This window comes from Drosophila ananassae, chromosome 3L (genome assembly GCF_017639315.1).
Source record: "Drosophila ananassae strain 14024-0371.13 chromosome 3L, ASM1763931v2, whole genome shotgun sequence".
Classification (NCBI taxonomy): domain Eukaryota; kingdom Metazoa; phylum Arthropoda; class Insecta; order Diptera; family Drosophilidae; genus Drosophila; species Drosophila ananassae.
Window position 1 is genome coordinate 4634840 of NC_057929.1, and position 11339 is coordinate 4646178.

Sequence of the window (11339 nt, forward strand, 5' to 3'; positions counted from 1 at the left end):
CACAAAAACAGCATTATAATAATACGAGAACGAAAACAAAAATGTGTCACGAATCAAGGCTGTATGTATGTGGCTAACAACAAGGCAACAAGAACTACAACGCGTTAACATCTACAAATTATTATGTAGATTTCCCTAAACTGAAATTCCGATGACTTTCGCATGGGAACTGGGGGGCTGCTCCTGTGCCGTCTTTTGGTTGGAAATGCCAACAGTTTTCTCCAATTAGAAGCTATATCCGCGACTCTTAGGCACACGCAATCCTAAATCAATTATACAAATTGCAGTCCCCCGCCCCCAAACTCACATTTTACCTCAATCTCATCACACCAGCCCATGAGGATATCAATCTGATTCCAATTGAACATAAATTTTAGGTCCCCAGCACCACCACCCCATGCAACATCCTTCCTTCCTCCTCATTGTTTTGCAAATTTTAATAAGCACGCAGGCTCCAAACATATACCTACTACATATGCATATTAAGAGGCACTCGGGGAAAGGTTTTTGTTATTCTATTGTTTAATATATTTTCCAGAAAAGTAATTAACGCAAATCACGGAGCTAGATTTAACTAAATAGTTTGAGGGATCTTTAAATCTTTCCAATAATTTAAAGGGAGCTATTACTTTATTATTTATTTAATTTGGACAGTTTGTTTCTTAAGTTTCTGAATAAACTTTATTTCTAAATTTGGCCTTTTCGGAAGTTAATTTTAGTATTAAAATAATATTTATTCTATTTTTAACAAAGCCTGTAAGTTAGGTATGAAATAGGCCATTAAATGTAAAGAAAATCTTTTGAAATTCTTCCCAAAAACTGCACATTTGTAGGACTTGTAAACTAATTATTTGAAAACTAATCTAAATATGCCCAAAATATTTGCCAGTGTAATCAGTACCCTGTTTATGACAGGGTGTGTCTCAGCTGAGTCCCAATGGGCGGCGACATGGGCGGCGAAAAGGGGGGCATTGCAGCACACAAATTAAAAGCGAAAATAAAGTTGGGCGTAAATTTTCAATTTCGTGCAAAATGATGGCAAAATTTATATTGAAAATTCAGCGCTACCTCCCCCGAAAAGCAAGCAGGTTCTACAGAGTCCTGGCAGTCCACCCTCGTCCCGGACCTGTTCCTGCCAAAGGGAACGCACCACCCGACCCACCCTGAAGCACCCTTGGCGGTGTATGTGAAGGGTTTCCTGGCCGCAAAAGCCGACAACGTAAAAAGTTTTCATTCATCAAGGAAAATGGCTTTGAAGTTTCGTTAAAGTTCTGGCGGGCCGAGAACTAAGATGGAAATTAACTCGGAACTTTGATGGTCTTGCTTTCTATTTTGTTTTTATTTTATTTGTATATATATATATATTTTTTTTAGAGCGCTTCGCGGCTGTGTAAGAGTGACGTCATGGACATAATTACGCATACGCCGCGTGTGCCAGGCATCGCCCAGGAAGGGGCTATGGTATTTGGTTGCTGTTGGGGCCTGTGCCATTGAATGTCATAAAAATGTGTTTGAGGTAAGGTTAACAATAACAAATAAACATGTGCCTATACCTTTGTGTGTCAGTGTGTGTGAGTGTGTGTATAAACACACAGGCAAAAGGAGAAAAGGAGGAAGCGAAAAAGAGAAGAAAAGAATTGTAAACAAACATAAAGTGTTGAGCCTGTCCAAGTGTGGGAGAGCTCACATGTGTGTGGGTGTGTGTTTGAGGTTCTATTCATTTACAAAATGTTGGCAAAAGTTGTGGCAATAAGACCAAGATGACGACTACGAAAGGACAGCCTGGCAAGAGCAGCGGTTCTTGTCAGCAATTTTTAAAATCTAACGCGCTTATTCGCACCTGTATGTGTGGGCTTGTATCCAATGTGCAGCTATTTGCATATGTATGGGTTGGCTGTCTGGAAGCATAGGGTCGGGGAATGGGAATGGAAAAGGGAGCAGGAATGTGCCAGGGCGAATATTTTATTTTTCAGTCAAAAAAAAGGTAGAATACAAAGTATTTATGTCATTTGATATTCAATATTGAAAATGGAACTTTTCTCTTGGCTGGGGATAGGCTTACATTGCTTTCTAAATTGGAAATGGCAAAATATCTGTTTGAGAATCTAATGGAAAAAGTTTTTCAATATTTATGTTAAAAATATTCTATGAGAAAATAGGTAAACTATATTTCCCACTATTGGGATGTCATAGTTCTTAAAATTCTCTGAAACCAAAGCCTGGTATTAAGAAGTCTCTCTTAAAGGTACTTCCTTGTTAAAAACCTTTGATTAAAATTTTTCTATAAATTATCTTTGGTTATAACTCTCAATTATAGATTCTATTTGAAGCTCTACAAGCTCTAAATAAACCCCTAATCTTTTCAATTCAAATTACCCAACATTAAGCTTTAATCTTAAAGGCTTAAAATTGGTTGAGCATTTTGAATGACGCCGCAATGAATGGGTAATGTGAGAAGCAAAGAATGCTTTTAATATTTTTGATGCCCTCGCAGAAATTTCGCACAAATAATTTCAAGTTGCTACATTTCGAGATGAATTCCTCCGCCACTCCACCACTCCTTCACTCCTCCACTGACACACACACATAACCACTGGGGCATCAGGCATCCGACATCCCGAAGAGGATGTAGAACAACAATTAAGTGAAAGGAGAAGGAATCAGGAAAAGCAGCTTGGCAGGCACTTGCTTAAGCGTTTTTCATACCAAAAATTATGTATACATGTGTGAACATATCAGCATAATTCCAAAATGTCTGCTCGCACAACACACACACACACACACAGGACTCACAGGACATAGCAGGACGAAGAAAGGAAGATGTCTATTTGGCTTCACTTTTGGCCTGGTTCCATTTCCCCTCCAACTCAGCCCCAGCCAAGCCCAGCCCACTTTCGTCATCGTCTGAGACATGTGGGCGTGTTCATAATTTATTTCTGGGTAATTGACAGTCAAGTTAAATGCTTTATGGAGCCGAGTGCCCCAAAATGCTGTAATTCCAGCCAAGTATTTCACCTTACCATTGAGGGGAAAAAAGAAATCTCCAAGTTTACTCCTCCATCGTATCTTTTGGATGCTGGGCTCTCTCTGTTAAATGGTGCGTAAAATTTCACACTCAATTTGTGCCTTTTGCCGGCATTATGCCTCGTGGTTTATTAATGTCAAATTTATGTAAATACTTCAAAATTGACAGCCGAGGACTATCAATTTAATTAATGCCTCATTGGGCATTTTTCAACCGTTGTCACAGGGCTTGTTTCCCCCCCAAAAACCCTTGTGGTCACTCGCAAAAAAAAGGACATAAGAGAAGGGAAATCGGTAAGTTCCTCTTGAAACTTTTTGTTTCCTGACTTTGTTCGCTTTCCGAACAAAGTTTTCCCTTGTGCCAGAACAAGTTTTTTTGTTCAGTTTATTCCCGGCTTTTCTGTTGAAAAGAATTCCTCGAAGAATGCAGCCTGGAAATGCACAAAAGTGTATTAATTCTGGCCGAAGGTAAACGAGCAGTGATAAGTTGCCAAGTCAACGGATGGCTGGGAGGGTCTTAAAATAATTTCTGGCAATATGTCTGCATTATATTTCCATTACCTGCTGGGGAAAAGCATTCCATTGAAATGGCCACTGCCAGGAGGTTGGATTAATCGAAGTCTAGACGGCCATTTGTATTAATAAACTCTGACTCCGGGCTACGGCTACTCAACGAACCACCCTCGCTGCCTGGCATATTCATCGATTTTAGATTTATGCGATTATGCAAAAGTTCTTCACATTTCCCCCCCAAACCTGTCCCAACCTGGGGGTGGCATGCCACCAATTAAAAATTGCTTAAGGCAACATTACAAAAATGTTAATCAATCCAAAGAGACTTCCAAGGATTTGATTATTTAACAAAAAAAAAAATGGGGAAATAGATTTCTATTCTGGGCGACATTTTGAATTAGCCTCAAGTCGGACTCATTTTTCAAGTAAATGTAGTTTGACAAGCTCGTTTTAGAATTGTGCTGAGCAAGAACTTGGGGATACACTCATTTCTATACCCTACTTTGGCTTAAAACTAGTAACACAAATCTCTTACAACCCATATCTTTTCATTTATTAATATTTCATTCACAAGGATTCCCCCTTTGCCAGCTTCTGCTCAAAAAGTTTATATTTAGAAATGCCCTCGAAAATAGCAAGATAGCTAGAGCCGAATCAGAAGTTCGGGGTCATCTGCTGACATTTGTCAACTGTGAAATTGGCAATGAAGCTCACCCGGACTAACATGGCTAACCGGGCCAACCGGGCCAATAGCTGAGCGAGATTGGTTGTGGCATTGTCTCTGGGATTAGGCCCAAGCCAATCGAACAGATTGAACTGCTCCGAGTGTAATTGCTACACAGATATACGACATGGTGTTCTCTATATATGTACTGGGACCCCAGCTCCGTGGCTAATACAGATTCCTGATTGATGGGCGCAAACGTGTGAAGTGCAAGCCCCCGGAACTGACCTTGGGGGCTTGGGAGTAAAATGTTTTCCATTTGCTGGTGGGTAATTGATTTAGCAAATGCAAATGCCATTCCCCAAAACCCTACAACCCTCAACCCTGAATTGTCTCCCCCAGTTGGGATGACAGGCTGGCGATATAATTTCAGGCACGTACTGCCAAGCCCCCATTTCCTCTCCTTCCTTCCGTCTTTCAGACTTTAAATTTCTGTCTCCATTACAGGTTCAGTTTCTGTTTCAGTTTCAGTTCGAGTTTTGTGTTTTTGTTTCAATTTGAGTTTTTGTTTCGTTTCTAATTGCCATATCGCTGGTAGCTCATGGTAGTTCGCTGGAAATGGGACAAAGTAAATTGGTTTGACAACCGCAAAGGGCCAGGCCCAAAGCCTCTCAATAGGCCCAGTTTTGGGGGGCATTTCTCATCGGGTTACAGCACGTTCTAGCCATGAAAATGTTTTCCTTTTTTGCTCCCGACCTGGAATCCAACACGTTTTGATACCCAGCTATTAGGCTAACATGGAAATATTAAATATTTTGTTGTCACAGCTATTTATTTAGTTTATTTATTTATGTTTTAATTTACTGTAATCCTGGCTTATAGCTATCACTTCTTTTTTAAAAGTAAAGTAAACTGCTATCTTTAGAATCTTTTCCTGAAAACTTTATCTCCAAAGTTGAAATCTAAATAAAGAACTTTGCCAATTGAAGTCCGATAAGACTATAAGTCACACAACACCTCGAACACAAAACCCTATGGACACAGAGTCTATTGCATCTCAAATAAAAGATATCTCTTTGGGATTTCCAGGGTATACCCCACTTCGATGAGACCAATTCCGGTTTTTATCAAATTTAAACTCTTTATATATTTTTATTTTATGAGCACATTTATACGACACCCCTGCACTGTTGTCGTTGGCGCTTACTTGGCAAGTTCTTTGGAATTTTTAATGATTTTGCGTGTTTGAGATTTTCTATTGAAAAAAAAAACAAAAATATACGAAAAACTCGACAGCAACCGTCTCTATATTTTGCAAATTTTGTCGAATATTTTCAAAGAGTGTTCTTTGTGTGTGTGTGCTTTTTGTTTCTACTTACAAATCAAAATCGAGCATAGGAATAATGGATGGATGGCTAACAAATTTGTTATGTTTTTCGGGTGTGCTGTGCTGCTGCTGCCGATGCTGGCCAAGAATGCTGCAATTTGCTTTAACGAGCCGTTAACAACTGAATATTTGAATATTTAAATAAAATCTTATAAATACGAGATTGTTTGTGGTTTAAACAAAAAAAAAATCACAAACACCCCAACACCCTGCCCAAGCATATATTTTTTCTACATTTTTAAACCGATGCAGGGGCAGACATATAGAGAGCTGTATATCCAATAAAATTCGACGTTGTTTCCGCCGCCAAAAAGACTGAAAACCAGAAAAACGTTCGTTTTCCAACAAAAACACCCCCAAAATTCCCAATTCGTAAATACAATTTTTCTCTCCATTATTATAGCCAAGAAATTTTGCCTACTGCAATATTTGCAATTTGCTTAGCTGAACTTAGCAATCTTTTATTTTTATTTATTTAAAATTTAAATTTATTCGCGTGTATGTTTTTTATTGCTTAGCACGCACCTTTCTGACTGGATCTTTTTTGCTGGTCGCTCGTGTTTTTATTTTGTATTTATTTTTGTATTATTTTTATTTCTCCGGTTTTGTTGTTTGTTTACTCGCCTTTTTTGTTTGGTGAGTATTAACTATTTTTTGTTTGATTTCACGGTTTTTTTGCTTTAGCCAAAACTCACAGACACACTGTCACAGAAACTCGCAACGCTGGCACTTGTTTTACGATCGCTTCTTGCTGTTTGCCTTCTGCGAGTTATTAATATTTATTTTTTTCTTATTTTTTTTTTCGCCTCTATTTGTTATTTATCCCTCCCCGCGCCGCATTTGGATACGAAATCGGTTATTTTCACGCGCTGGATCTGGGGGCCGTATTATCTGTAGCTGGCCCGCCGCCGGCTTCTTATCCGCCGAGCAATTCCGTGGATCGCTGGCTGGCGGAAAATCGGAGAGCGGAAAACGCAGCTAGTTGCGTTGCCGAGCGAACTTCAAATGAAACCGAAAAGCCAACGACGACGTCGAACAGCGTTGGCGAACTTGTGCGAAAAAGATTGCTGATGCACTGAACGAAAAAATTGTAACACATAGGGGGCTTGTTTTTACTAAAGTTAGTAAATTCACTTTGCTTTGTTTCGGAAATTATTTAAATTTTATTTTAAAACAGAAGGCTCTTATTAAATGTGCATTTTATTATTTATATTTTTAATGTTTTCTTTAAATATTGTTTAAATATATTCCATTTTTTATTTTTAGCTTCGTCTAGATCTAGAATTTCTAGAATTTCAAGCAAAAATTAATCGAGTTTAAAGAAGAAGTCTCCATACAGGTTTGAACTTTATTACTCATACGCAGTGTTGCCAAGTTTTCTTATTTTTATTCACAGCTTACGAATTACTTATAAGTCTACTTTAAGATAAAATTGGTAAGATTTCTGAATAATATTTTAATTATTTAGAGAGACAGTGAGAGTATTTCTGTTTTTATTTAATTAAAAAATATTTGTTAAGTTAAATCTTAAAACCCAAAAGGCTGCTTACCCTAGAAGCTATACTATAAAATTTTCAATTCTAATTTTCTCCCAGTGTGCTGTTGTTGTTTTCTCGATGGGCAAAAAGATGCCGCCAATACTTGACGTTGCGGCACATCAACCCCCCGCCCTGTTGGCCAACTACGTCATCGTTCCGGCCAACTGGTTCGATGTTCGAAGCTGGCGCTCGAACCTGTTGTATGTGCGACAAGGCTGGCCGCAAACTGTTGCCGGTTTTGTAGGTTGGTAGGTCACTGTTGGCCGTATGTTTGTGTTTGTATTTTGCCATGTCTGTGCCGTATCTGCCTCTGTTTTAGACCGTGTCTGTAACTGTATCTGTATCTGTATTTGTATCTGTATCTGTGTCCATGTTCCACTCATAAGTTCATTAACGGCGACCACTTCGCGCAACAGTTTCGTACGCTTGTGCGTGTGGGGTGGAGGGAGGTGGTTGTATCTGTTACCGTTGTACAAGCCAAGTTAACCCCTGTTAGCCAACATACTGGAATTTTTGGGGTAATTGCTTGAGGCCAGAACAGCAAATGCGTATTAATGAAACCCCTCGATTTGCACGTGATGCCACCACAATATCCTTTCAGAAGGACGAACATCCCTGAAAGGGTTGGTGCTTCTCCTCATTTGGGCTCATGGGCTCTCGTCCAAATAATCACATTCCCAGAACTGCCGCTGGATAAATAAATAAACTAAAGTTAGTCATAGACCCCGCATAGTAACCCCAATCCATCAATGAATACAAATAAATCCGACTAAGACGATTGTTACCCTTTCGATTGAAGGGGTTTTCTATTGGTTCTATTATTCGTCCGTTCGACTTGTTCTGGCATTTCTATGGGAATGTCTTCTTAATCCTAAGAAAGCAATTATTTTGATGGCCAAAGGTTGTTGCAAATTTATTGACTGTCCTACAATAAATTTTAGATATTTCTAGGGAAGTATAGAAATATATATATAAGATTTATAGATATATATTATAATTATTTATAAACCTTGTCTGTAAACCCCTTTATTTATTGATTAGAAATACAGATCGAAGGAAATGTGTCTGGTTTTATTTATAATTTGTTTACAAGCCTCTTAGTTTACATCTAATTGTATTACTTTCCTGCAGTCTGTTTATTTCCGGTGCAAAAAAGTTTATTTTCAGTCACACCTGCTGCTAGTACGACCCTCTTATTATTTCGGCAATATTTCACAGGCACCCGAATCGGAAAAAGAGGAAAAATCTCATTGGCCTCTTAATGAGTCGACAATTTGTTGGCTTTTGTAATTGTTCACTTGTTTTCGAACCCCTCTCCGGCCTCCAATACGATTTAAAATTTCATTTCCAGTCCGTAAAATATGCAACTAAATTTTGGTTTTCGGCCAGAAAACAAATGGTAATTAATTTGTTCATGTGACGAACGCATTTATTGCCAAAAATTGTGGCAGCAGATGGCTACTGCGGCTACAATCCGGAGCGGCATTTAGCGGCCGTTTTATGGCCGTCTAATTAACTGGTCGGAGAGCAGTGGCCAAATCCCAAATTAATTGGGAATTAAACACACTGAGAGATAGAGAGGCGGAGGGAGTGGGTTTGAGGGCCAAAAAAGAAAACTTCTCATCTCTAAATGGGGCCATAAAACCAGTTGGCCTTCCCTTCGGGCCATGGTCGTGGGCGTGGTCACGCCCATCTGGCTCTATGCAAATAATAAAAACGAAAGCCGACATTGATTCTTCTCCCCGGCACAGTCATAGTCCATTTCTACCCCATCTATTTTATTTTTATAAGCAATAAAATCGCCACCCAACCCTCCTTTGCTGGCATTATCCTGGGAGGAGAATCGTAAAAGAAATATGAAATGCCGGACTACGCATAAGTTGCTCTCCTTGCAGGACCTGGACCTAGTCCTGGGGCATAAACTACACATATTTAACAATCTGTTTATATGGACTATGATGTTTGCCTCCGTTTATGCACCAAAGTCAGCAAATCTCTACTTTTATGTTTGTATTTCAAATATGCCGAAACGGAGATCCCAGGACGAGGGTCTGCTTTCCACTCGAGACAAATGTCCTGTTGGTCCAGGCTGCTATTTATTTATTTTCATTCTTTTTTCTTCAACCAGAAAATTATGAGAGTGGCAGGAGATGGACCCTGTTGTAGTACCCTGGGGGCGTGTTAACCCAATCGAGGTATAATAAAATTGATATTTTTTTGGACAAAAAGGGTGAAGGAACTCTTAAGGATAAAGGCTAAATAGCCGAAGGATAATCTTGATCCTTCTGTTGATTAATTCCACTGGCTAAGAGCCGGAATTAGCCAAGGGATTTGTAGTTTGTGACTCGGCTAATCCGCAAATCTAGTTCCCATTTGATTAGCCAGCATATTTATCACTAAGTAGCCGAAAAGTAGTTTGTCTTTGTTCCACTACCCACTCATTGTTATGCGTGCTATGCACAATTTTTGTATTTGTATTATTGTCAGTGTTTGTGTGTGTGTGGCATGTGGCATAGTGTTGGCGGGGCACTTGCGTGCGATTTATTTGCTGTCACCACAAACACAAACACAAAAACAAACAAAAACACGAACATCAGCGCAGATATGTAGGCATACAAGCAAACATTCAGAGTAACAATGACTTTCGCACCCCCACTTGGGCCAACACTTGGGGCCACAAATTAACCCAAGCACGTAGCTCGCTTAGGCGGCCTAATCAAATAGAAGCGCCCAAATCAAACAACAACACCATCAACACCAACAACTAGAACAACAAGAACAACATTGATGCAAAAACAACAAAAACTCCTGCCAGAATCAGCAACCAGCCGTCGCACCACACGAAGAGCCAAGTAAATATATGAGCTTCACACCCACAAATTGACGGGGGACTCTAGCCTCGCCACGAGCCAGTTGAAAGACCTGGCCTAGGAGACTTTGCCTAGATTCCCAAGGGCCAGGGATTTGGCCAAGAAACACACACACACACTCAGATCTGGGCCAACAGTATAGTGACAACTTAATAATTGTCAAGATATCGGAGGTCTTCATGGGGAGGGTTGTCACATAAATAGAATCATAATATAAGAATCTAGATTTCAAGTCAAAAAATTTTTAAAATAAAAATATATTGATTAAACCATTTCTAAGACCTATCCTAGATATCCTTAAAGGTAAGATATAATCTTGAAATATGGCTTATAAGCTGAATTAAATTCTAATCGAAGTTTGAAGTATAGATTTCTGTTCATATCCTTCTCAAATTTAAAAAATAAAGAATATAAATCAAAAGAAAAATGCCTTAATATTCAATATACATATATGTATCTAATTTTAGTTGTTTTGAATTCATTTATTTTGAGTATTCTATTTAAAAACCTCTCCCAAACCCACTTCCTTGATCTCCCATCACTTAACAGAGAAAGCTAACAGCGACTTGAGCTGTCAGTCTGTTAACAGTAATGAACTGCTTTATCGATCCACTGTCTAGCGTGCTCCTCATTAAATTAATGTTACTTTTCCCAGCACACACATACACACACACGCACGCACATTTCGCACCACAAGCACACCCACTTGAGTGCGGCAGGTGGCCAGTGGTGGGTGGTGGGTGGCGGGTGATGTACATACGTATTAATTAGGCCCCCTGCTAGTCAGCTAGTCCGATTTCCTCCAGCCCCCTGCCACTTCCGCCACCACTGGAGGATCACCCATCGAGCTGGCTGAGTGGCGAGGAAATTGAGTGGCTCTACAATGACGAGTGTCGTTGCTGTTGCGCCTCCACTTTTTTTTTTTTCATGCTTTAGCCGCCTTTGTGGGGCTCTCTCTTGCCCCACTAGCCACCGCCACCGCCACTGCCACCACCCTTGCGGCTGCTTATACTTCGCTTTCGCTTCGGCTTTGAGTGGCTGCCACTTGAGTGGCGCTAAAGTCGTGGAAAATGAGCCATCAACAGCTGCCGCCTCGGGCTTGTTTGTTGGGGCGTAAGAAAAACAGTCGGTGCACAGGGGGAAATATTATGGCCAAGATGAGGTGGCTTTTTCTTAAAAACTTGCAAGAATTTCTAGAAGATTTTCAGCAAAAAGACACCATATACCCACTACCCACTATTTCTCCCAGTGCACTTCGGAGTGCCATAGGCAACAGGCGGCGTGCCAGCCCCGTCCGATCCCATCCCGACCCGGCCAACAGTTGTTGACATTCTTTTTAGCCA

General features: G+C 39.9%; 1 protein-coding gene and 1 long non-coding RNA gene across 3 annotated transcripts in view; one reads left to right on the plus strand and one right to left on the minus strand.

Moving 5' to 3' along the window:
• Positions 1 to 6611, minus strand: part of LOC6494995 (potassium voltage-gated channel subfamily KQT member 1) — a 38601-nt gene extending 31990 nt beyond the window's left edge. The window contains exon 1 of the mRNA XM_032451342.2: positions 6114 to 6611. The gene's annotated coding sequence lies outside the window, so the exon portion shown is untranslated. The remainder of the gene's footprint in view (positions 1 to 6113) is intronic.
• The window catches only part of LOC123257238, a 39651-nt gene that overhangs the window by 17582 nt on the left and 10730 nt on the right, over positions 1 to 11339 (plus strand). The gene's annotated exons all lie outside the window — the stretch shown is intronic.